Source organism: Rhinolophus sinicus, chromosome 16 (assembly GCF_057876585.1).
Source record: "Rhinolophus sinicus isolate RSI-liver-muscle chromosome 16, RSI-T2T, whole genome shotgun sequence".
NCBI classification, from domain to species: Eukaryota; Metazoa; Chordata; class Mammalia; order Chiroptera; family Rhinolophidae; genus Rhinolophus; species Rhinolophus sinicus.
The window spans coordinates 48,814,799-48,841,688 of record NC_142516.1 but is presented as its reverse complement, the minus strand read 5'-3'; the positions used below and the strand labels follow the sequence as shown (position 1 = coordinate 48,841,688).

The window sequence follows — 26,890 nt, the reverse complement described above, 5'->3', positions numbered from 1 at the left end:
ACCTACGCCTCACGCCTAAATGCAGTGGCCCTCACATGTCAGCAGAAAGCACGCGCACGTTGGGGGGCTTGCTGAAGTGGATTGCTGGCCCTCAGCCTCGGAGTTTCTGAGCCTGGGATGGAGCCCCAGAGATTGTACATCTCTCACAAGTTCCCAGCTGCTACTGCTGCTGATCTGGGACCACAATTTGAGAGCCAGTGTCTTTACATAACCAGAAAAGTGAGTTTGAAGACAGGGCATGAGCTCTTTAGGAGAAAACACAATCTTTGTGCTACTAAGATGAATATTCATTCAACAGTTGTTTACCAAGCACTGTACCTTAGGTACAGGGAATGTAATGCTGTACAAGAAAGACACGGTCCCTCCCTTCCCACATGCCTGAAATAAAATTACGGTTCCAGGAAGAAGCACCGAGTTTAGCAGGAAGCTTCCGATCTCTCACCCCAAACTGCATGCCCCGTGAGCCAGTGCATAACTCCCACAATGAAATGGAGTGTTAATTCTCAGTGACCAACAGTCAAAGAACCGAGACAACTGGCTGGGACTGCTGTTGGGGCTGAGATTACAACTGGAAAATGAGGCGGTACCCCTGCGGCACAAGGAGCACACGATTGGCACACACGAGATGGAGGGGGGACTGAACGCAGGAGACCTCATGGAAAGCCAGACACAGTGCCAGGCATAGCAGAGGCCACTGAAATATGAGTTCCTCTCCTGCTCCCTTACCTATCTTCTGCCTTCATGGAAAGTCAGGTTCCGGGGGTCTCCAATGAGACTGCCCCCCTGCTTCTGACCTGAGGTCAACCCTCAGCATTTAAACTACACAAACAACGGTGGAAAGACTATCAAGAGAGTGGTCCTCAGACTTTAGACTGCATCACAAAGAGGTGGAGGGCTGCTTAAAAGCACAATTGCTGGGCTCCCGAGTTTCACTCAGTAGGTCTGGCGTTAAGGCCTAAACATGTAAATGTCTAACGAGCTCCCAGACAGCGCTGGTCCCGGTACCATACTTCGAGAACCATTTGGGAAGCTTATCCTTTGCCATTAACTGGAACACTATCTTCTCTAATTCATTTCTTGCATAAAATGGAAGTCTCTCTTACGTAAAGGATTAAGAATGTGGTTTTTGTCAACAACCATGGGAATTACCTCCAGCAAGTACTGTACTAACCTTCTCTGTGCTTTAACTTTCCATACATAATTTGAGATTACCCACCTCCATAGTATTGCAAATCTGATGGAAGGTTATTACTATGTAATTTCAAAGATGTTACCAAGTAACGGCCACTGCCCTGTGTTTCAGGATACTGTTGAGTTCTTTAATTGAAATAATTTGTAACATTTAAGACCAGAGATCACCAGGCAAGATGGAAGAAATCTTAAAAAAAAAAAAAAGACAAAGCCTAGCAAATGTTAGCCTTCTCAAAATTCAGAATAATCTCGAAAAAGATGCTTTTGATTCTCCCTTGTGAAAAAAAAAATTACTTCAAGTTCCACCATATGTAGAGAGACAAAGCAAATACACACATTTCCATTTAAAATATATATAGACACTTTAAAAAAAGAGAGTAGCAGTACTTTCAATAAAGAATTATAAAATATAAAGGCTTCTTCCTTGTTGAGAATAGGATGGCACGGTGCTCATTCCAATATTAACCATCACATAAATGCCACACTTCATTCTAGGAAAGAAAGAGTGGGAACAGAGGCCAATTTCCCCAGGGTGCCCCCGTCCACTGGGTCAAGCTGTAAAATATGCCAAGGAAATGTTCTCTCAAGCCTCATTAATTATCAGAGCCCAGGCTCTGGTGTTTCAGCACAGGCAGCTGGCGTCCTGCCCAATCACCAGCCTACTGCTCCTTAGAAGTGATGGAATGTTACAGGCAAAGAACTTCTGTCACCTTTCCCAAGAGAGGAGTGGGTTTGACGTGGGCCTTTCCAATAATTGCAGCCCAAGGCCAAGGTGAGATGATGCTAGTGATGCATCTGTGATTTCTACTTCTGTAGGACAAGACGAGCCCTTCCACTATCAAGACAAACCCAGGTTACTGCGGCGAGCATCCTGGCAGCACAAAACAGAGGTGGATGGGCAGAGCCCCATTCATCCTCCAGCGCGACCCCCTCCAAGCAATTCCTAGCCGTCTCCTCAGAAACTCTAACTGAGCTCGCTTCACTTACAAAAACAAGAAGGCCATTGTTCACCTATAGTTAACCCAGTCTGATAGTAAACATTCTCAAAATGTGTAGCATCTCCACTATCCAGTAATGTAGGGAGATTGGCCATTCTCCATCATTCTTACCACAGGGAGGGAATTCCTGTCTTTGCATTCAGGATTTTTAAAGCAAAGATCAATTAATCTCAGGGGAGGGAGAGGAGTGAGTTAGAGAACACTGTCAACCATTTAAACATAGTCTTTAAAATAAGAACAAAACAATGCCTGCGACTTCTGTAATCCCCTCACTTTTCTCCTGAGTAATGACTTATGTTACTTCTGGCTTTTTTCTTTTCTTTTTTTAAGTGGTCCTGATTTTTATTAGATAAATTTAAAGACTGGCAAGGCAGCAATTTTAATTTATTGATTCAGGCTCTCCACATTCACAAATTATCTTTTATTCTTTGATTGTCAAGACTGCCCCTTGGTAGCAGCGTTAACTCATTAGGACGTAAAGAAAGCACCTGACCAATTACTGCAGCAGCACACGAGCATCACGAATTCTGCGAGTCAGACTCTCCTCCACCCTGCCAGTAATTAAAATTTATACCCGTTCAACTATTTTTCTCAAAACATGCTGGAAAGAAAAGATAACTGCCTGTGAAACCTAACAGTTCCTGTATTAGGACTTACACCGTGGTCATATTTGACAAGATGGCAAAGAATGAAAAAGCAAGTCCTAAAAGGATCTGCCACTTGATACAACCTTAACACGTTCTAGACCAGCAAGAAATCGTATTTCAGAAATTTTCAACTGTGTTTCCCTGAAAATAAGACCTCGCTGGACCATCAGCTCTAATGCGTCTTTTGGAGCAAAAAAACTAATATAAGACCGGGTATGATATAATATTATATTATATAAGATCCGGTATTATATTATATCATATTATATTATACCCGGTCTTATATTAAAATAAGACTGGGTCTTATGTTAATTTTTGCTCCAAAAAACGCATTAGAGCTGATGGTCTGGCTAGGTCTTATTTTCAGGGAAACATGGTACTAGAAAGACAGAAAGAAAAATGCAAAATAAAAAGCATTAGTCAGGAATGCAATGCTTGTTAAGATTTAGCAAAGGAGATCACCTCGTGGCCAGAGAGCCTATCTTGGTCACTGTCTTCTTATTAAACATGTGTTCACTTAAGTGAAGCATGTCTTTTTCCTTACCTATTAAAAAGAAATGGGCAACCTACCTCATTCAACAATATGCGATCTCCTTTGCCAAATTTTAACAAGCAATGCATTCCTGACTAATGCTTTTTATTTTGTTAGTATATTTTCCTAGGGTCGGTGTTTAGAATTTTCATTTAAGAAGAGCTCCAACATCAGAAAAAAATCCATTAACATGTGTTGCCAAAGGAACAGTATGTAACTTCTGCATTGCCACTACCTCTAGCAATGGTCAACAATCCCCCTGGTGAAGGTTTTCTCTGGCTCTGGCGTGTATGTAGCTGTATCAAGTGGCACTGTTTGCCTTGGTAACAATGCCTTTTCTTGTGGAGAAGACACATGATACCACCTTGTCACACAAAACACCCCACAGAGAAGCTGGTACAGGATGGAGCACGGCAGCTGGGGGAAAGAGCACCAGAACCATCCATCCCCCCAAGAGCCGGTCTACAGGGAGACAGGCACCCACACACTGCCATGAGGGTGGACACTGGTTCCCTCCCCCCTTTTTTTTTTTTTAAAGATATCAAATTGGCAAAATGCATCAAGGACCTTTAAAGTGATTACAGTTTTAAAAAGAAATGTAATTTCTGACCCTATAATTTTACTTCTAATAATACACATTAAGAAAATAACACTGAAAAATAAAACAACCCATAGATTTAGGCACAAATACATTCACTGCCCAACTATTAAAATAACAAAAGTCTGAAACAAATTATTATTAAATTATTATGTAGACATTAAACACATTTATGAAGAGTTTATTAAAATTAGGAAATAGTTTATAAAATTAAATGGAAACTGGGTATGTAGGTAAAGAGTTTATATAAAAATATATAAATGATTGAAATACATCAACATTTTAAAAGTGTTTGTCCTTTGTCTAAAAACAGTTGTGGGGGACTGACTTTTAAAATTTCTGAAGCTTAAATGTGGTGAGAATGACTAAGATAATGTGTTAAAATGCTTACCACTCACTGTCCCTGGCAGGTAGTTCGTTAAGTAAGAGAAATGTAAGCTCTCCTCACACAGGATCACCTTGTACTTCACACCAGACCAATCTGTGACTTTAGTCAAATTACAACTTCTGGACTTTGTTTTCCTCTCTGTAAAGTGGGAATAATCACAGTTACCTCAGAGGGGCATGAAGATTAAATTTAAACAAATGCAAACTGCTGAATTTAGGCATTCCATAACTGTCAGTTCTCTTTTTCTCTCACTTTAGAAGACTATAAAGTTTGTTCATGCTGGACAGTTTTGAACCAATTTGAAAAATTAACATTAAATTCAATGCCATGTGGCCACTTAATGTTAGAGAGCCACAGGCGCATACTCCCACGAGAAGGTCTGATGCTGGCAAGCTCACGGATGGCTCTAGGTGGCCAACAGGCTTCAAAATGGGCCAACACTGCACCGAAGTTCTAGTAGGGAGGGATTTAGAGTGTGTTTTTAAAAAGAAAACATTCCCAAACATATGCTTTACTTATATGGCACTATAAACTAGGAAATGCTGCAGGAGTTTTCCTTGTTGGCTCCAACCTATGCAGGATGGATTTAGAAGAAAGGAGTTGTGTTTGGCACAAGAAATCCTTAAACCCCTGTATTTACAAGGCTGAATGAGAGCACACATGAAACCATTCATTCCTATTGCAAGAACTATGGGCTAAATCTTAAAGATGGAGCTACTACCATTTTTCTCCCCGGTAGTAACTAGACAGTAGCAACTAGACAAGAAAGGTGGTGGTGGTGGTGGTGGGGGGGGGGGGGGGTGTAAGATCTTCACAGGAATAAATGGCCTCCAGCTTTCTGATTTATTTAAATTACAAAAACTTTGCTTCATATGCCTAATGGTCTTGAAAAGCACATAGGCATGATTTTGCAAAGGCAAAACAGAGGAAGTCAGACTTTGGTATCTCTTCTGCATCCATAGACATTTGTGTAAGGTGAGGCCAGTCCCCATTTCAGCTCTCCAGTCCCCTTCTGCATGAAGCTGTCCCCGAGCAGCTGTTTGTGCCACGTGACTTTGTCTGCCACTTGTCCTAGCCACCCATGGGGACCAGAGTGGCTTTCCAAGAGAAGCCAAAACCAGCAGTTTTATCAAAGAGATTTGTATGAGTTGACCTGGCATAAGGTGAAGAGGATCAAACGATCCTGAGTCTCAAGAATCTGAATTAAGCATGGAGAATGCTGAACAGTGAGGGCGTCTGCTAAAAGGGTGTTAGGAGGTGGGAGGGGAGCCACAAAAACCAGAACTGGGTGTCAGCCCAGATAAGGAGGAGTACAAAAGTAGGAATGAGCAGAAATAAACATAGATTGTGCTTTTTTAGAGAATAGCTAATGTCAACATGGAGCTATCATGGTCATCAATACATTTTAAAACATTGCTTTTCATCTTTCTTATTTTAACATTGCTATTATGTGTGCTTTATATGATCAGCATAAACAATCTGAGCGTGTACTCTCAATACAGACATGTTTGTGTATATAATAAATGTGTCACTTTTGAGAACACGCGCTCAAACTGTTTTCTATGAATGGGGACATCTAATCAAAAGTTTAAAGACTTCTACTTTGACACAGAAAGTGCACGTTGTATTACACTGGGAGGCAGAGGTGAGAAGACAGGATGCCAAGGGATCAGTGAAAAAAAAAAAAAACCTGTCCTCTAGGAGCTCACAAATCATAACGTGTTACAGATAAGAAGAGAACCTGCGATTTTATCAGGGCTCCAACAAATATTTATTTAGCACCTATGAGTACCCTGCACTAGTCTAGGTATTTTACATCACTTTCTAGTGACACAGCTACTATAGATCAAATAAGCTACCAGGGCTGAATGGAATTTGTTGGGTCGGTGGTCCCTAAACATTTTTGGACCATAGACTAATGTGATTCTGATTAAAAGGAAAAAAAATTGGAACCTCTGCCTAGTAAAACACATATAAACACATACTTCTGGATTTAATTTCACTAACACTTCTTACCTAAAACCCTAAGAATACGACCCTGATGGTTCTACCTCCTATTTGAAAATACAGGAACATACATAAAACCACGTAACCCTAAAATGAAACGTTGTTTGTTTCAACACTGAAAGCACTAAGGAGGTTTATTCATTAGCTTTTCTTTTCAATATCATATTATTAGTGGCAATGAGAGAAGTCCCATCAGAAATAAAATAACACATTTATTCTCAAACGCAATGCATGGAGCTGACAGACTATCACTCCAGTTACACAATGGCTATTTAGAGCTCTCAGTTCATAGAACATTCACAGTTGAAGACCAAACACAATGCACAAAGAACAGAAATACAAAGTTGCTATATTAGGGACGTGAATAACAGAATTAGCTTTCTGGTAACAGAGACTTCCGTGAGGGCAGAAATAAAATGAACAAAATTACTTTCTATTAGTGGTCAGTAAATGATAATAAAGTCTGACAGAATATTTCATCAGTTGTTTGTTGTTTTTTAATGGTTTTACACAATGGAACTATAGTACACAGGTTTGGTTCATCTTAAACAAAGAAAGTACTTGATGTAATCCCTTTTCCATGTGATTACAAATCACCGGAAAATGCACGATCTGGCTATCAGAATGATTCGACGATTAATGGATCTGTTTCCCCATTTGTAAGGTGTAAATAACAGTACTTATTCTACAAAGATGAGAAGCACACATTTTCAAGAGGGAAAAAATGTTGTTCTACGTCAGTTTAGCCTATATTCCAAACATTTTCTTGCATTCATTCAACAAATATTTAGTGAGTTGCAACTATGAGCCAAACATTAAGACAAAATCAAGGTAACTCAGATCCAGTTTCTTCATCCATTAGAAAGATTGAAGACTGAACATCCATTAGCCGAATGTGACAGCTAATATTTCCACAGTGTTTTGCATATTACAAAGCACTAGCCTACATGTCCTCTCAGGTAATCCTCACAATAACGCTGTGAGAAGTCCTGATAATCGATCATTATTCGTCGCATTTTACAGGTGAAAAAACTGAGGTTAGAGAGGCCATGTGGCTTACTCCAGCAGCGAAGCTGGACTTCACTCCCCTGATGACATCAAGAGCCCATCTCCTCTCACTGGAGTTAGGCTCTGGGTCATGAGGATAAAACATGTGCGAAATCATTTGGAGGTCTCTACGAGGAACATGACCTAGAGCAGCTTTCTGCTTGTTCCTATCCTCCCCAGAAGCAAAGGTTACCCAGCTCTAGAAGTGTGCAGAAAATGCAATGTACTTAGTTTGGAAAAGCCAGACATGTCAGTTATAAAACAGTTAATGTGCCAGTTGTTACCTGCCATGGGTCCCGGGGCTGAATGACCCCTTGGCTGTTTCTGTCTCACGTGCAACCTAACAGTACTGAGCTGCAACCTGACATACATATGCCTCCCTTCACTGGTTGATTCCTACAGTGCTTTTTGATTACAGAAATCTTCTGTATTATTTTCCTTACAAACTCGTAGCGATTAGTTTGCTACAATATGACTGACAGGCTAAGACTGAAACATGACATCTCCAGATAAAATAATTGTCTGGTTCTACGTAAAAATGTTCATGACATTTTTGAAGGGATTTTTTAGATAACTGTCCAATATACAACCCACTGCCAAAATCCTTTCCACAACTTGGGGTAATGCAACTTCTTTAATACATCCAGTTCTAATAGTAAGGCAGTTTGGCAATAAAAATCAAAAGCCTTAAAAAAGTAAAAAAAATTTAGAAAGGACTAACTTTGACCTAGCCATTCTACAGCTGACAATCTGTCCTAAGGAAGTAACTTGACAAGTACACAGTGATGAAGGTATTTCAAAGACATTTATGATATTAAGAAATTGGAAACAACCAAAATGACTACCAGTAGGGATGATCTTAATAAAATAAGGGTGCACTCATAAAATGGAATGCTATGCAGCCATGAGAAATAATACTGTAAATATAAAGCCATAAATATGAACATGAAATTAACGCCCATTACATTCGGTGAAAAAACACAATTATACTAAATAGTATACATACATGATCCCCATTTTTTGTGTGTATACACAGAAAAAACTTTTAAGTTGACACAGAAAAGCATGTTCTTCTATCTGAAAGTTCCAATTCTCCCCCTGAAGCTGAGAAATGTTTGCTCTCCTTCCCACCCACAGGCCTTCCAGCTATTCTAGTAGGGCAGTTTGTAGCCCATTTACCTCCCCACTTTGCCATCTTAAATGGAGAGCTCAGAACTGAAAGCAGGCTCTCCAAGGCAGCCTGGCCAAGGCAGAAAACAATGGGATGACTATCTCCTTTGTTCTGAATGCTGTGACATTAACGCTGCCGGAGAGGCCAGCCATGTCCAACACTTGGCTAAAGCCGCAAGTCGTTTTAACACGAGCTGAGACTACTGACAGGTCTCCCTATTCCACAAACACACAACAATTTGTTCCTATCCTAGGAATAAGGAAGTGGCATTAAGCAGAGTTGAATTCCGTGTTTCCCCGAAAATAAGACCTAGCCGGACCATCAGCTCTAATGCGTCTTTTGGAGCAAAAATTAATATAAGACCTGGTCTTAGTTTACTATAAGATCGGGTTTATAATATAACATAACATAACAAACATAACATAACATAACAAATATAATAAATGTAATATAATATAATACCGGGTCTTATATTAATTTTTACTCCAAAAGACACATTACAGCTGATTGTCCGACTAGGTCTTATTTTCAGGGAAACGGGGTTGTATATTTGCTCATGTTGATCACCATCAGCTTTTTGAAGCCTTTTTCTATCCTGATTTCTGACATCCAGCTGGTTAGCTTCCCTCCCATCACAGGGACAGACGCAAATGTGATCCACCATTCTTTATCAAAGACCATTATTTCAAACTAGTCATTTTGGAAGGACTATGCAAGCCATTTTATTTTATGATAATTTTAAATATTTTTTTATAATAACACACATATGGCTACGTTAAAAATAGAATACGAAGTGGATTCATCTTTGTGCAAAAACATGAGATTTTTCAAAGACATCTAGCTCCTGGTTATGTTTCCCAAGTCCCCTGAGACCCCGGCCCACAATCAACCTCTGCACTTTCCACCTCTCCAACAAAACAAAACAAAACAAAAAGTATAAACTTTCCTCTTTCCTCTTCTTTAATGGAAAAAACGAGACTAGCATTGGCAAGGTGCAAAATCAAATAGTTGTCAACCCGCGACACCTATGGAGCTTATAATCAAGTCCATGTTCTTCCTATTTATCTATAAAAGGATCCTAGAAAACATAGTCCAACACCTGGGTTTATTCTGATATCCCCAACAATGACATTACGCAAACTGTCTCTTCAATAAATAACTGACTTAAAAAAGAAATGAGGTGAGTTTAAGAAAGGCTTGTCCTTGGGGAACCCATGCTGGCTTCTTACAACTACCATAACCACTGCCTCTTTCCTAGGTAATCACAAATGGATCCCTACTTCCCTCTGTTTATTCCATTCCGAGATTACTTCTTAATTACTTTCTTTTTCTCTTTGGAAGACACTGTAGTGGGTCTATGGGAGACAAAACAACGAGTAAGACAGAAGCTTATCTTCTAAGAGGGAGAGAGACAACACACATCCAAGTAACTCCAACACAAGGTAAACATGCTTTAAGAAAGTTCCAGGAACAGGGAAGCACTGGTTTGCAGGAAGGCACAACTCGACCCTACCTGCTGGGACCACAGTGCGTGCTATGGGCAGCCATGAAGGTAAAAATAGGGCACATGGCAGAGAGCCACAAACATATTTGACCTAAGAAGACTCCAATTTTGCCAGGGAATCACCTTAAAGCTTTCTGGGCCAGACCTGGAAAAAGCTATCATTTATTCAGAAAATTAAAGTGTTTTCGAATTCTGACGAACATCTGCCTGTATTTTTCAATTGTTTTGGCCTTTCTCCTGTCCTCCAAGATTGTCAACAGAAGCCTACAAATCAGAAAATATTATGCCCTTATACTTTCAACAGCATTTTAAAGTTTACAAAGCATTTTCAAATGGATTACTGCTGTCCAGACTTTCTAAGTGTGCTAAAGTGTGATCAAATTGGGCTTGGACACGCCAACTCAATTCAAGTCCCTATGTATTCAGTCATCTCCCTCAGCCGAGGCATCCACCCATTTTTACTTACATTTGTTTTACCCTTTCCAATTAAAAAGTCATCATCCTTGAGTCTTCTAAGCTTAGAAAAAAAGCAAGAGAAATCACACACGTGATAGTGTTGACCGTGTAATTAAAAACTTCAGTGCACGGATAAATTAAATGGATGACCACTGCAAAAATATTGGCAAGAACTTCTAAAGGGCTACTACCTTTGATTTTTAGAGAGTGTAGCATAAATCTGTAAGACCATAAAAACAGACTAGATAATTCACAAGAAGCTGACAAATCTTTGGAAAAAACATTCAATGCCAATGGGCAAGCTACCCCAAAATGGCTTGTTAAAAATACAGTAGGAGATCCTCATTCTTCACGGATTCTGTATTTGCGAACTGGCCTACTCACTAAAATTTACGTGTAACTCCCAAATCGGTACTATGGTCATTCACGAACAGGTGCAGTGTGGTGAACTATTTGATTCCCTCTATACACACAGTCCCCGCTGAGGTCAAACAAGGCCACACTGTGTCTTCTTGTTTCAGCGCTCATACTGTAAACAAGTGTCCTTCTCAGTTTGCATTTGTGCTTTTTGTGGGTAATTTTGTTGTTTAAAATGGCTCCCCGAGCGTAGTGTTGAAGTGCTGTTTAGTGCTCCTAAGAGCAAGAAGGTTGGGATTTTCCTTACAGTGAAAACACTTGTGTTACATAAGCTTCATTCAGGCATGAGTTATAGGCCATAGGCACTCAGTGCAGTGTTAATGAATCAACAATATATATTACACAAGAAACACACATACTCATAAAACAAGGCTATGTATTTGATCAGTTCGCTAAAATGTTATGACCAGAAGCTCACAGGAAACTAAGCTTGTTTTTCCATCTCTAGGGGCAATGGTTCAGTATTCCCTAATTCAGTGTTCATGTCAATTTACAGAACATAAACGACCACAAATAATGAGAATCGACTGTGTAACGGTGTGGGGGAAGGGGGGTTTCCTCTCAATTTTTCTGCATTCCTCCTATTTCCTACAATGAGCAGTTTTGCTACCTCTGGGTCTCCTATTATACAACAACTTCAAGTCCTAGATCTCTTCTTTCTCACTCTTCTCCACCTGGAGGCCTTTTAAAACATTTCTTCTAGCCTTTTCAAAGGTGTTGGCCTGTTCTAGACTTGGCCTTCTCCGCCTCCTCTCACAGCACCTGACTTACCTTCTGTACCCGGTCCCCTGACATTCCTAGCATCTTTTGCACAGGTACCTTTACAAAACAGAGTTCCTCAGACAGTTACTAGGTGGCCTCGGTGACTTCCTGGGCAGACTTCTGTTTTTCCTCACCCAAGGATCACGTTACTGTCATGAACAGTCTTATATACCAGAGTCTGTGGCCATCGGATCGCACCTGTATTTTTGCCTAATTGTTTGAAACTCGTGTTCCAGTACCCACCTGCCCCAAATCTCCTAAACTCTAGGATGTCATGAATATTTTTCCCCACTGACATTCAAAGAAACACCTGGTAGAATCCTGAAACTCCGCATTCATTTTTCCATTCATTTGCTTAAACTTCTATTGTGGAAGATCAAACACATACCAAAATGGAGCGAACACGATAATGAATCCAGTGTACCCATCACTAAGCTTCAACAGTTATCAACATTTAGTGAATCTTTTTCATGTATTCCCCTTCCTGTTCTTGTTTTGTTTTACTTTTGCTTGAATATCTTAAAGCAAAACCAAGATGATGTCTCTTTTTCACCCATCGGAACTTTGGTGTCCATTTATAACTGATGAGGATACTGTTTTTTAACATAAACATGTACCAGTATCGAACCCCAACAAAATTAACAATAATTTCTTTCCATCACTGAGAACTTAGTCCATACTGAAATTTCTGTGATTGTCTCAGAAAATCTTTCCACAGATCATTTGTTCAAGTAAGAATTCAAACAAGGTCGTTCATACTGCATCTCATTAGCTGAGACCATATTTGAGGCTACAGCAGAGTTTAGAACAGGAGAGGAGTTTGGAACAAGGGAGGAAGAGCTCATTCAACTAAAAGAATTAAATTGGACGCCTAGCACACAAAAGTGGGAATAGAAACAAAACTAAAACTAAGCAGACAAGTCATGAAACAGAATACTAGCTAGAGAGAAAGCACAAAGGAGCTAAGAATTTAATTTAAGTAAGGAGAGTAATTGGATAAATGATTGAATTATCTTAATGGAACAGGGCGTTAGATTTAAAAATCCTACTTTGGATCAATCAAATAATGAAAAAACAGCCATTAAAAAGGAAAACCTGATAGTCACTCTATTTAATTTCCCAAACCTGAGTTTCACAAACACCTTTTTACATTATGGCACCTTCATAATTATTCTATATGTTTAAAATGATCTAGGATATAATAAATTTCTATTTGATTTCATAAGAGACCAAAATGAAATAAACCTAAAATACCATATAGGGTACATGACATTGGGGCAACCAACAATTTCTATCCCCTGGATTCTTATCCAGTTCACTCAACATATTCAGAAACTTTATTTTTCTTTCAGAAAGAACATGAATATGGCCATACAATTTATCAGGATGATAGCTAACATTACAGGTTATTTATATGCCAGGCATTCTACACCCACACAAGATAGGTAATATATAGTTTTCATACATATTTTACAGATGTAGAAACAGACTTCATGGGTAAATGACATCGTCAGGGTCATGTCTAGAAACTGGCAGTTCTGGGACTCTAAAACTGGCCTAGCTAACTCTAAGCCTAAGACTCAACCCACACTCAATCAGAGGAGAGCACAATTAAGAAAGCAGGGTTTCTTAATTAAGCATTTCCCAAATGCTTCATTGGGAATCACTAACCTCACATGGTATAGATACATACAGTACATACATACAAACAGGGAATTTTTTTTTTTTTTTTGGAATTTTTTACATAAGCAGTACATGCTCATTAATTAAAAAATAAGAAAGTGAAACAAAATAAGCTCAATAATAAACTGTCACAAGAGTTTCTTGAGGTTCATTATTAGAAGTGGCTCCAAAATTTCCCTTTCTCCTTAAAATAACTTACTAAAATGCTCAGTTACAACTTTCGCTTTCTTCCCCCCAAACTAAGTCAAAACAGACTCTAGAGAAAGAAGGAATAACTGCAACTTAGCACCCCATCAATTCTGCAGTAATATTTTAATTAGAGTAGTATTGAAAAAGTAGTTGTCTTAAGTATAGCTCTGAAAGTCTAATGATTATTTTAAATATGACCAGTGATGTTTGTCTACAAACAAGTTAATGATGTTATTATAATATCATGAAGGTTAAAAACTGTGTTTTTGTTGTTTTTAAATAGAAGGGTTTGTCAGCATCTTTATCACCACTAAAAGGTAATTTTAGCATTTCAAAGGAATTTTTTCCTAATTGTATTTTGAAAAACATATTTTCAAAAACATTTATGCACTGGGAACCTACAGATCTTGTTAAGTCAAATATTTCATATGCCAGGACAAGCCTGGACACATCAAATCTGAAAGTATTTCTTAAAGGCTTACTAAACTACCCTATGTGATTTAATTTCCAACCAAATAGGAATCTTAAACTTTTAGGTGAATGCAGCTAATTCTTAGTCACTGGAAACAGAGAAGGAGAAACACATAAAAGCTTTTGGCACTAAAACATCCCAGGGTAAGGACAATCTCTATAATACACACGTGAGAACTAATATTCCACCTCATTGGTTTCCGAATCCTGATTTGCTTACTCATTTGACTCACTGAGTTCAGCAGTGTGAGCAACTGCCACACGCCTAGCAGAGTGGAGGAATTTAATCACTGGAGAGTTAACAATGAATACATCTGGCCTAAGTCACATGGCATCATGCACATGCTGTGGGGGAGGTGAGGCAGGTGAGGTGACCCCACTGTTTTCCCAATAGTGGGGACGGCTCCATGGAGTTACTGTACCACCCTTGACCCTGGTGGGCATCAGGGCACCGTTCTGCTTTGGGATGTGGATGTGCTCTGAGAATTGCAAATGCTTTCTCAGGGACTAGCTTACTAGCCCATCTCATTTCATTAGCTCTTATTACTTTTCCCATATTAGTGATTCTCAAAGTGTGGCGCCCAGACCAGCAGCAGCAGCATAATCTGGGAACTTGTCAGAAAGGTAACTTTCCAGCCCAATCCCAGCTCTCTTGAATCAAAAAGTCTGGTGGCGTATGTGTGTGTGTGTTTGGGGGTGGGGGGGGGGTAAGAGGCCTCAGCAAGCTGTGTTTTAACATAGCCCTCAGGAGATTAGGGTGAACATTACAGTTTGAGAACCACAGCTATAAATGATATTTTGAAAGTGGTCATTCATTGCCATTGCCATCCTATTAGGGTTTAATTCACATTAAACCCATTAAGAGTAGTTCATTGACCTTCCAATATTCCTATGAAAGTAAATTCAAATAGAGGGAAGCTTTGAATTTACCAAAAGTTCAAGGTAAAAGCAGTGACTCATGTAAAAGTTCGCTTCCATTTGTCTCATACACAGTCTCTAGCACAAAATCCTCACAATACCTTATATGACAATATTTCACTACATTGCTCAAATTTACTCAAGCTCCTATGTTACAAATGTTCTCAGCACGTGAGGTGACGACCAACAAGTGCCTAAAACAAACTTGATTTTGAAAGCAGAACTGCATGGGGCTGAAGAGCAGGGACCCTGAGAAGGGCTGGGTACAAGTCTCAGTGCTGTCACTTTCCACCTTGGAAAACTCACTTATCTGCAGTAAGGCTCAGTTTTCCTGAATGTAAAATGAAAGTTACAGTACAACCCACTCCTAGAAGAAAACATGGGCAGGAAGCTCCTTGACATTGGCCTTGGCAATGATGTCTTGGATCTGACACCAAAAACAAAGGCAACGATAACAAAAACAAACAAGGGGACTACAGCATGACCTTCTCACAGGGAAGTCGTGGAAATCAGGGTCAAGAGCATACTGGATGGCCCTGCAATTCCACTTCTGGGTATTTATCCAAAGAAACCCAACACACTCATTCAAAAAGATGTATGCACCCCATGGGCATTGCAGCATTACTTAACAACAGCCAATATATGGAAGCAACCTAAGTGTCCATCAATAGACGACTGGATAAAGAAGAGGTGATAAATATATACGATGGAATACTACTTGGCCATAAAAAATGAAATCTTGCCATTTGTGACAACATGGATGGACCAAGAGGGTATTATGCTAAGTGAAATAAGTCTGGGAGAGAAAGACAAATACCGTATGATCTCACTTATATGTGGAATCTAAAGAACAAAAATAAACGAACAAATAAAACAGAAACAGACTCACAGATACAGAGAAGAAATTGATGGTTACTAGCTGGGAGGAGGGTTGGGGGGCTGGGTGAGAAAGGTGAGGGGATTAAGAAGTACAAATTGGTAGTTACAAAATAGTCACATGGATGTAAAGTACAGTATGGGGAACACAGTCAATAATAAGGTAATAACTATGTGTGGTGTCAGATGGGTACTAGACTCATGGGGGGGGATCACTTTATAAATTATGTAAATGTCTAACCACTATGTGTACACCTGAAACTATTAAAATAATATTGAATGTCAACTATAATTTAAAAAATAGTTATGCGGATATAAACTACAGCATAGGGAATATAGTCAATAATACTGTAATAATCATGTATGATGTCAGGCAGGTATTAGACTTACCTGGATGATCACTTCATAAGGTATATACATGTCTAATCACTATGCTATACACCTGAAACTAACATAATATTCTATGTCAACTACAATCAGAAAATAAATTTTTAAGAGTACACTGCCTGGCACAAAGCAGTCCTCAACACACGATAGTAATTTTATCATTCTTAGCTGATAAAACCATTCCATTTTAAATACTTCTGAACATATTTAAATCTCTAGAAAGTAAAGGTTGTAAACATCTAAATTACTTTCTGCAGAAAAGCACCTGATAAATGATTTTTTAAGTAAAGGTGACAAGATTACCACCACATTCATTCCTAACAAAGGATCCCGTGATTGAAAAAACAGCTCATTCTACAATAAAAGCAGTGTACACAATATCTAACCGCAAACACCCTGATCAAGAGAAAACATTTCAAAATATTTACTTTAAAGATCCGAGAACTATTAAGGGGGAAAAGCCAAGGCATAGTACAGACTTGCGCAGATTAGTCAAGAATGTGATTAGAGGAATTAAAGAAATTACGTTTTGGCAAGACTGAAGAGAAGGCAGGCATAATTCCAAGTTTCTACTGGTTCATTCAAATGCATACTTCCCTTCCTTTTTACAGCTGATAATTTCACACACATTTTATATTATAATTAAAAGATCAATAAACCACATCGAAAGAAACCTTTCAGTTAAGAATCCTTTAAATATGTTCTGGGTTAACATGAACATCATTACCAAATATTGCTTAACAAATGCTCAGGAGACGATGCCTTATCTTCCTGCCGACCTGGGTATGAGACCTGGCTTGGCCCTTCACCAGCTAGCAAGCCTTGGGCAAGTACCTGATCTTCCTAATCGATCTCCCTGCTTCTACTTTTCGCTTCCTGCGCCATCTACCCTCCTACAGCAATCACAGGATCCTAATCTGATCCTTCCTACCTCAGGGCCTTTGCACAAGCTGTGCCACCACTGCTCCCCTGCTCAGAGCATCTATTCCCAACCTTTGCTCAGCCAATTCTATTAGTCCTTCAGTTAAACACACTTTTAGATCAGTTAAGTTTTCAGACATGCCATGTTATCAGATGAGAAAGTAAATTCTTTCAACATTTTTCTGGTTTCCAAAAGATAACTTCAGATTCAAAATTCTGGGACTTGTGCTTATAAAACCAAATAACCTAGTATACTGAATCTGGTATTAAATAGCATTGTGGATAATGACTGTTTCTCCCATCTAGTCAATCTGGATGAAAGAGGGAAATAGACAAATGTGACTGTTTTCCTGCCCACCCTCCCACCCCTCCCCCCAACTTGCCTTCATTCTTACCTTATCTTTCCACCTTTATTGTAACCTGGGGAAAGCCCTAGGGAGGGGGAGAGGCTTCAAGGTCTTATCACAATCTTGGTCATACTGAGCCACACATGTGGTATTAACCACAAACTGCCATCTTCATCCATTTCCTTCAATTTCCAGTTTTGCTTTATTCCCTGGCCCTTCGTCTCTTTCCCAGCTTTCCCTTACTCTCTCCCACTCAGCTTCTCTGAAGATGTGGCACACCTGAAGATGTGATATGGCAAAAAGAGGGCTGGATTTAAACTCAAGATTCCTGGAGCTACATTCTCTTAGAGAAACCTCTAAACATATAGCAGAAATTTATCCTGGAGTCTGGGAAAAGGGGAAGGAGGATTAAAGAAAGTCAAAAGATAGTGCAGGGAAAGAACAGAAAAAGAAACTGGTGTCACGCGGGGTCTCAGCTCCCGCTCCCCACACAATAACACAGGATATGGTGAGGCCAAAAAGGAACACCCACGGAGCCATAGGTAGGGGAGTCACACCACTATATTCTCACTGGCGGCTGGATTCACACGACATGCGACCTGCTGTCCGCTTTTCTGCCAACCGACCGACTAGCTAGCTGCAATCCACCATGCTAACTGCAATCTGCTCTTGCTAGCTCAGCCACCATCTTCTTGCTAGCTCCCATTTTCCTGCTAGCTTAGCCACAGCAGTTATATTAGTGGCCAATGGCTCACTGGTTACAGCTGATGGCCATCCAATCACAGCTGATGGCATTTACTACCTGAGCCAGCACCTTTCCACGTGAGGCCGAGAGCCTGGAAACTGCACTCCTTGCTCTGCCCCACAATGGATAAAATGGAATGGCAGACTCTGGGCCTTTTTCTTATAATTAAGCCCCGACCTCCCACAGCCCCCAGAGAGCTGGAGTTGAGAGCCTGTGTATCTTCTCAGGCGTACAGCTACTGCCTCCCACATCTGAAAGAATTTAATCTGACAAAGGAGTCCAGGTTACTTTCTGACGATGGTATTCTGAGAAGATGACCTCTCTCTTTTTTCTACTCTGCCTGAAAAAATAGAAAGATCTGCAGTCAGCCTTATGCATGGATATGGGAGAAAGAGGTAGCTAGCACCATGTTTTAAATAAGTGTGGGTTTTCTGGGTAATAAACACCCTAATGGTGGTCATAAAACCCAGTTAAAGATTGGAACTTCTCTTTAAAATTACCAGGACCTAAAAAGATACTAAAAAATATAACCTTGTGGGGAACCACAGATTAAGTCTGCTTATTTATCCCACATGCAGTGTGTGTGTGTGTGTGTGTGTGTGTGTGTGTGTGTGTCTGTGTGTGTGTGTTTTCCAAATAGGAACTTGTTATTCTGAATATCTGCATCCAAGCCAGTGTTATTAAAACCACTGACATTCCAGACGTTCCCCCATGAGAAAGCAAGTCCTCGCTCCGAGAGTTATGTGGAGGGAAAAGACCAACACCCACGGAGGTGGTCTTCCCGAGGGAACTTTCTGAGTCAGGACTGTGTGTGTGCCATCCCCAACCCCAATTAAGGGTCACGTTGCCCTCCAGAAACTATCAGAAGATGAAAGCAGTCCCAGGACGAATCCTGCTCGCTTCCTCCAGACAGACAATAGGCAGCCACCTGCTCGGGGATTTAGTCACCAGCTTCTGAGTTCCTATGTCATGGAGTCACTGCCGCTTGTAGCCCAGCGGACAAGGAGAAGAAAGAAACAAAGGAGCCAGGTGGCTGGGGCAGAGGAAGGAGTGGGGTGGCTTCTCTCTCCCACCCCCACAATGCAGCAGGGGGCTTGTGGAAGCCAGGCTGCTCCCCATGGCAAGCTGTGTGCTGGAATAGTGAGCAGGAATAGGAAAAGGAAGGAAAAACAGTTCTTTCTAAGGACTACCCAGTCTTTTATCTAAAGGAACAAAAACTGCTAAACATGCAACAGAGCCTGCCTTGAAATACCGTGTGTGGAGCTTTCTTTCCTCTATCGGTTTAGTTCGATTGTGCCATGAATAACAACTTGCCAATTCTCTTCACAGATAAAATGGAGAACCTTAAAATAAAAGAAGTCAGCCAAAGAAGGAGGCAGAATCAACTGTTTACTAAGTAACACACCCTTTCCCTGCAGGGCTGTGTGGGGTTAGGGAGGCAAGTGGCCTGCAGACACCTACGATAGGAAGTCAGGAAACAGACCTGGCAGAAGGGTTTTGATGCGGCATTCTCCACTCCCTCTAGGAGGCTATGGAACTAGAAGCTTGCGAGAAGAACAGTCAAATTAGAATGGAAGAAATAAAATCAGAGAACAGAAAAGATGAAAATTCACATATGCTTCCTTCCCTTCTGGTTTCCTGTGGAATAAGTAGAAAAAGAAACTTCTTCGGAATTATTGGGGGAATTAAAATGGAAATATTAATTTTACAGGATCTCACCTATAATTTCATGCAATGTATAGTTCTTTAAGCAGACTATAAAATTCCTGTCACTTATATAATTACACTTAGTTTCCCCTTCTATTTTACTTTGCATAAATATAACATGGTCATTATAAACTGTTTTAAAATCCTGATCAGAAAAATTTTTTTAATTAAATTGCTACAACTCCAAACACAAACTTTACCACTGTTAACATTTTGATATAAGATTTTATATTTTTTTCAATGCAAACGCAGACATGTAAGTACATGTAAGGTTAGTTGGGAGAGGTGTTTGTTTATAAAAATTTCCTCATACTACACATACTGGATTTTTTTCACCTACATTGTGAATACCTGTTCGTTGAAATAAATGCAAATTTGTTTGCATTCTCTTTTTAAACATTATCGGCAAATACCTCTGCTATCTACCGTTCAAATATTCCTGGCAAGCCAACAGGGCATCTCTGTGTACTGCTGAGGGTTTAACAGCATAGGAAGTACCAAGTTCACCAGCAGCGACCACAAAATCAGGTCTGACAAACCTTTAGAAAGCCCTCCTGGGTTAACAACTAAGGGAACACTAAGAAAGGAGTTTGGATCTTTTCCTAGATAATCTTCTGGTTGCCTGAAGTGAGAAAAACTGTTAGTAATCATTTTCGTTGAGGGCTTGCAATATGGTTTAGAATGACTGTTGATATTTATGAAGGTACAATGATTACCTTAATTAGTTTTGCTTAATTATTTATCCAAAAAAAATTATTCTTTCTTCAAGGAACTATCATAAAGCATTTTTTAATACACATAATAAAACAATTTGGCCAAGCCAAAAGAGAAATGAGAAATAGTTAACAATAGATAACCATATGCTATTGTGGTTATGAAGAAAGATGATAAATTTCATAGTATACAACACTTTAAGAACAGGATAAAAGTTTTATCACTATTTCCCACAGTCCTGATTAAGGAATAATTTTACACATGTAAGATGATCTTGAGAATTTTCTTAACTATATATGATCAAAGACTTTTGCCAAAATTGGAAATAAGATTTTACAACAACATTGTTTCATCTAAAACTTCTTGTTTCCTGCCCACCACCATTTTCCCCTTTCATAATATGGACTAGTCCACTACAGAAATGTAACAGCTACAGTGTGCTTTACTATTTTGTGGGGTTGGAGACTGAGTTAGGCTGTACGTACACAGATACACAAAAAGCACGCTTGTACCATTTGTTTAATGGTACTCACCATGCAAAAAGAATTCTTGTCATCTGCCACCCTATCTTTTTAAACTATATGAGAGAAAATCGAATAGAAAGGAGTCTAAAATAAAGAGTAATTTATTCAGAAAGAGCTACCAAGGCATAGCTCACTTTCACCATGGCTAGCAGCTCATTTTAATCTATCTCCACTACCAGCATTCCATTCTTAACCACGTCCTGTTCTTAAACCACCTATTCTCACTGTCTTGAACGCAGTCTTTGCCGACATTTAATATTAAGCTTGGTTTCCTTCTTCCAAGAGGGTAAGATTTACCCATTGTTGCGGCGTAAAATATTCCTGAAAACAGAAAAGGCAACTTTGCCCTTCACACTCACCCAGGACTCTCTGAGGCTCTTCTGTGAAAGCAAGTGCTCCCCCATTGACAATAGGTTAAAGTAAATTTTCTTGTTCATTGGACCAGGACACTGTCAGTCTCACGTCAGAAGGCTCACAAAACTCAGCCAGCACCCTTCTGCACCACACAACACACAGATGACCAAATGAGCAGCCAGCATGTCTGAGACTCTCATGCTGCAACTCGAGAAGGCTGAAAAGGGACACCAAGAGAGGGAGCTGCTAATTAATTCTTCCCCTCATCAGCCCGTTGTTCAAACATTTCAAACAACAACTGATCTGCGGACACAGTTTTGACATTGTTGAGATAATGACTTGATTTGTTCCCAAAATGCTGGGAGAGCTGCTGCAACCCTATCTGGTGAGAACCATTTGTACTCTTTTCTTCTCGAAGCCAGAAGCAAGGCTTGCTTCCAAAGACAAGGAATCTTTCCTGTCTTTTTTCCAAGCCTGCCAGTCAAGGGGCTGAATGACCAGGCATGAAAGCCCTATCAACCTGACGCTGAATTACATATGCTACTTTAGATTAGCCAAAGCAATGTCCGTCTCTTGGCTGCCAAAACAGAATTTCCCGACCAATGGTATTAAAATACAGATGTCATACAAAGAGCTCAGAAACAGAAATGAGGACACCAGGTTACCTCGCCTTACAGTATTAGGGGGCGGGCTGGGGAGAGTGAAATGGCTAGAGGACAATAAACAGTTGAAGAGCTACAACGTGATGAATAAGAATTACATGGTAGAGAGGTGAGGAGGCAAGACGAAAAACGGTACAAAGGAAACTACAGTAACGTATATAAGGACACTGTTCTCAGGCCCACCTTCAGCTACCACCCTCCCATACTTGCTCTTCACAGACCATGATCTTGAAAGGTTCACCTACGTACAGCAAGGTTTCTCAGCTTTTGCACACTTGACATTTGGGGCTGGATAATTCTTTGTTGGGGGCTGCCCTGTGCATTGTGGGCTGTTCAGCAGCATCCCTGGCCTCTGCCCACTAGATCCTGGTTCAGTTGTACCAACCAAAATGTCTCCAGACATAGTTAAATGTCCACTGGGGGTAAAGCTGTCATGGACTGAGCACTGCTCACTAAGCCACCATGCGTGGGGGGGGGGGGGCCACAGTTGGCACCAGCCAAGGCAGCATGTGGGAGCTGGAGTCTCATCTATGGTCCATGCACCAAGTCAAACACCCAGGGGCTGTGCCCACCCAGAGGGGGCACACCTTTTTCTAATGCCCTCACACGGCCCGCAGAAGCGCTTATCCAGTTCCACAAACCACCACTCAGTTCTCATAGTATCACAGGATTGGGCCTTGGTAACTGTTCCCTCCTTGAAATGCAGGTTTCCTCCGAACTCTCTGGCCATCCCTCCTCGGTCTCCTTTGCAGGCTGCTCTGCAGGGTTGGGCCCTAAGCCCCCTCTCCCTCTTTCCATTCCCACCCCTAACTTGGTGGTCTTATAACCTCACAGCTGTGATGACCATCTATAAGGTGGACAGTTGCAGAACCCAACTCACTATGCTCTTTCTCTCTTTTCTAAACGTTAAATGCACACTTCCAACTGACATTCCCCTTTTGGTATCCCGCCGACCCTAGAACTCAATCTGTCTAAAACTGAACCATCCTCCTCCCCCACAAACCTCCTAGGCTTCCTCTCATTGAGTAGTAAGCAGTTGGGCCTCCCAGAAACCTGGCACTGTACCAGACGCTTCCCTCTCCCCATTCAGTCAGCTCGCAGAGATCCTCTCCTCTCCTAAATCTCCACTCTGTCCACCTGTCTCCAGCCCTGAGGTCCCGCCCTTGCCCAGGCCACGATTTCTCTCACCTGGGTATCACTGCAGGTACCTCAGTCCTCAGGCCACCCCCAAGCTGGAGGACATTTTCCAACCCGCACTTCTAACATCACAACCCAGCTTTAAACTCTTCCATGATTTCCCACGACCTTTGAGCTAAAGTTTAAAATCTCTTAACATGGTTCACCAGGCCCCTACCCCCACACACACCCATACCCAACTCCACCCTCCAGTTTGAAATCACACACTAAACTGTCGCTGGTTCTGAACACAGGATGCGCTTGCCCATGTCTGGAACAGCCTCTTCCCCATATTTGCCGCTTCACCTGGCTCACTCCACCCACCCAGCAAGTTTCAGCTTAAACGTCTCTGACCCCCACTCATGATCCCAGTATTACGTGCCCAGAATAACCTACAATGCTGCTTCAGAGCACTTATTCTGCTGATTTGTCCAATTGCCCAACTAAACATGCTGCATCTCCTCTTCACCACCCATCAGCTTCAACCTCACTTATCCCTTCAGACAGAGCTGGCTGGTCCCTCGAATTAATTGCTAATCTCAAATTTGTTACAGATAAACATCAATGCCAAATATAAGCACCAAGACTACAGACTGTCCCTGTTTGCACCAGGAGCTATGGTGATAACAAAATCTATAATGACATGGAACTAGCTTTCAAGAAAAATATCAAGGTGGGGAAATAACATAACATGAAATGTTACACTTACTAAGCAGTATGGTATGTCTACAGATGCAAATTAGTAAACACAACCTCAGAAAATAGGTAGTTAGGAGATGTAAAACTGAGAAATTGCCAGATGGAGTAGAGACAACCTGAAGTCTCCTTCTAGAGAAGGATCTGGACTCAGATTTTCATGGTGGTGAGGTGCAAATTGACAGGCACAGCAATTAATGAGAGAAAGGTCAAATTTTGCAATGATCCACTACTTCTTTAATCAGGTGGACTACATGTTTTTTCTTCTTTAAGTGAAAACCTTATAAACTGTCGCTTGCTAGTTTTCCAGTGGCACTGACAGCATGATGTGGAAAGGTGATTCTTTGGTGGCAAGTCAGAGCAATCTGGGCTCATCTCCCTCCCTAAGAAGATAAGCAGCAAAGAGTCCCCGGATGAAGGTGAGGGGGGGGGGGGAGAGGGGGAGGGGGGAGAGGGGGAGAATGAATGAGAATGTGGGGGGGCGTCAAACATTAATTTTCTCAAAATAGAAACAATTGGATAGAAATACTAATAAATAGGTCGGGTGGAAAGTTAACTTCTTTGTTACCTCTTATTGCACTTCTGTACGTGACATTTAAAAACTGTAAAAAATTCAACTAACAATCTTTGTAAGTATCATTTATGAAGTACTTACTCTGCCAGATGTCTTACAAATATGCCTTTATTTGATTCTTACAGCTATCCTCTGAGGGGAGTATTTTCATGTCCATTTTACAAATAGGACACTTGAAGCTCCGATTTGAACACAGGCACAATTCTCTGTCCAATCTGACTCATAACCCTATGTTCTAAACTGACTCAGACAAGTAACAGGCCAAGAAATAGCTTTTGCCAAATTGTACCCAACTGTAGAAACCCACCTGTTTGAAGGAACTTTTGTAGGCATCTATAATTAAGTCTGGAATGTTCCAACTTGAACTAGTTGCTGTCAATTTGGTTTTTAAAATAGCTCTGGCCTGAGGCGAGAGATGCCTCTTAAGTACTTCAGATGTTTTGTCAGGTCCTGGAGTAACCTTTACTGAAAAGCTGGGAGTTCTTTCCTTCTCCTTCCTGGAGAGCTGAGAATAATCCCAGAATGTTTAAGATTGATTCCTGCATCTCCTTTATATGCAAATTTTTACAAAAAAGGGAGGGCCTAGGCCCCTTGGAATGCACACCATCTCCTAATCAGTTGTCTGGGCCAAGTTGACATTTACTGAGCATGTATTAAGTGCCAAACACTTTGCAATTCCATCTCCCTAAATACAATGACCCTAATTGGGTACTTTATTAGCTCCACTTTACACAAACATAGAGGCTGAGAGAGGTGCAAACTCCGTGTTCTTTCCACTCTTCACACCCTGCTGATTCTGCCCCAGTCTGCTGCCCCCAAGATCTGTCCTCAGAGACCAAAAAAGATGAATACCTTTAAAAACGTGTGTGTTGTGGGGAGAGAGGAAATCAACCCGATTGATAAACATTTGAGCCAAATAAAGGAAAGATGCTGTGATGTGTGAGCAAATAAAAGGAACGGACCCTCTGAGAAATTCAATCTAGGCGCAGTGTTAAAGACACATCTAAATAAGTGAAAAAACAGGAAATGGTCCCTGTAAAGCAGGGGTGTCCAAACTTTTTTCAACGTTTTTCACCAAGGGCCATATGCGGTAAAACACACAAACAGCCGGGCCACTCACTTGAGGTGAAGTACGTATTGCTTCACCTGGTTTACTTAAGTAAACTAAATATATTTTTGGAATTTGCTGTGGGCCAATTAACAATGGATTGCTGGCCGCAGTTTGGACACCCCTGCTGTAAAGGCTTCTCAGCCTCGGCACTTGGACGCTTCGGGCCAGATGACTGTTGGCCATGGGGGCTGTCCTCTACATGGCAGGTGGTCAGCAGCCTCCCTGGCCCAAAACCACTAGATGCCAGCAGCCCCCTCCCCTGAATCACGACAATGCAAAATGCCTCCAGACATTGTCAAATGACCCCAGGGGGCAAAATCACCCCCCCCCCAAAGCCCCCTCAGTCCAACTGGTCTAAAAGAGATTGGTGCTGACCTACGTAGGGATGACTGGGTCTTTCAGGGCCTCATCTTAGGTACACGTTTTCAGAGTTCTTTTTCAACAAATTAAGACATGAATCAATCCAATGCAGAATTATAATCTTTAAAAAAAAAAAAGAGCCCCCCCCCCCAGTTACCTGTTCATCAAGGACATCAGCAGCACTTAATAGACAGTGTTTACATTCTCCCAGACCTATGGTTTGCTGCAAAATTAATTTACCCCATCCATGCTTTCATCTTCTAGCAAATTATTTCCTGAGACAAGATGTAACATGTAAGGACCCTACAGGCGAGCCAGCTGTCAGAGCGGAACTGGCATCAAATTCCAGGTGGTGAGTGGAGAGGGGGCTTCCTGTCCTCCCCAAAGGAACCCCACTCAGTCACACACCAAATACCACTGAGGGGTCCAAGTTTCCTATGAAAAAAACAGAGGTTCGAACTACAATGCAGCTTAGCATTCTGTTCAAAGGAGGAAAAGCCTTTTAGGAGGTGGCTCAATTGGACATCCCAGCACTACTATTTCCATTCTGAAAGGTATTTTGTTGTTGTTTAGTTTTATTTCTTAACTTCACAGTAAGGAGGAGAGTCACAACCCAAGGGGTCTCCTCGCTTCTATAGCTGTTTTCACTAAAAGAGGGAAGCTTCCAGCCTTCCCACAGCTCTTGCTCGTCTTGCACCTGTCCTGCCAGGTGTGTGCTGCCAGCCAGATGGAACAGATGAGCCCTGAATAAAATGCT

The 26,890-nt window shown here is 40.9% G+C and overlaps 1 protein-coding gene across 4 annotated transcripts in view; it reads right to left on the bottom strand.

The window, feature by feature from the left end:
• The window catches only part of KANK1 (KN motif and ankyrin repeat domains 1), a 188,509-nt gene that overhangs the window by 132,429 nt on the left and 29,190 nt on the right, over positions 1-26,890 (bottom strand). The window contains exon 1 of one of the 4 annotated variants that reach the window (XM_088793564.1): positions 4,358-4,490. The exons of the other annotated variants lie outside the window; for them this stretch is intronic. The gene's annotated coding sequence lies outside the window, so the exon portion shown is untranslated. Of the gene's footprint in view, positions 1-4,357; positions 4,491-26,890 lie in introns of those variants that run through there. 4 annotated transcript variants of the gene reach the window in all.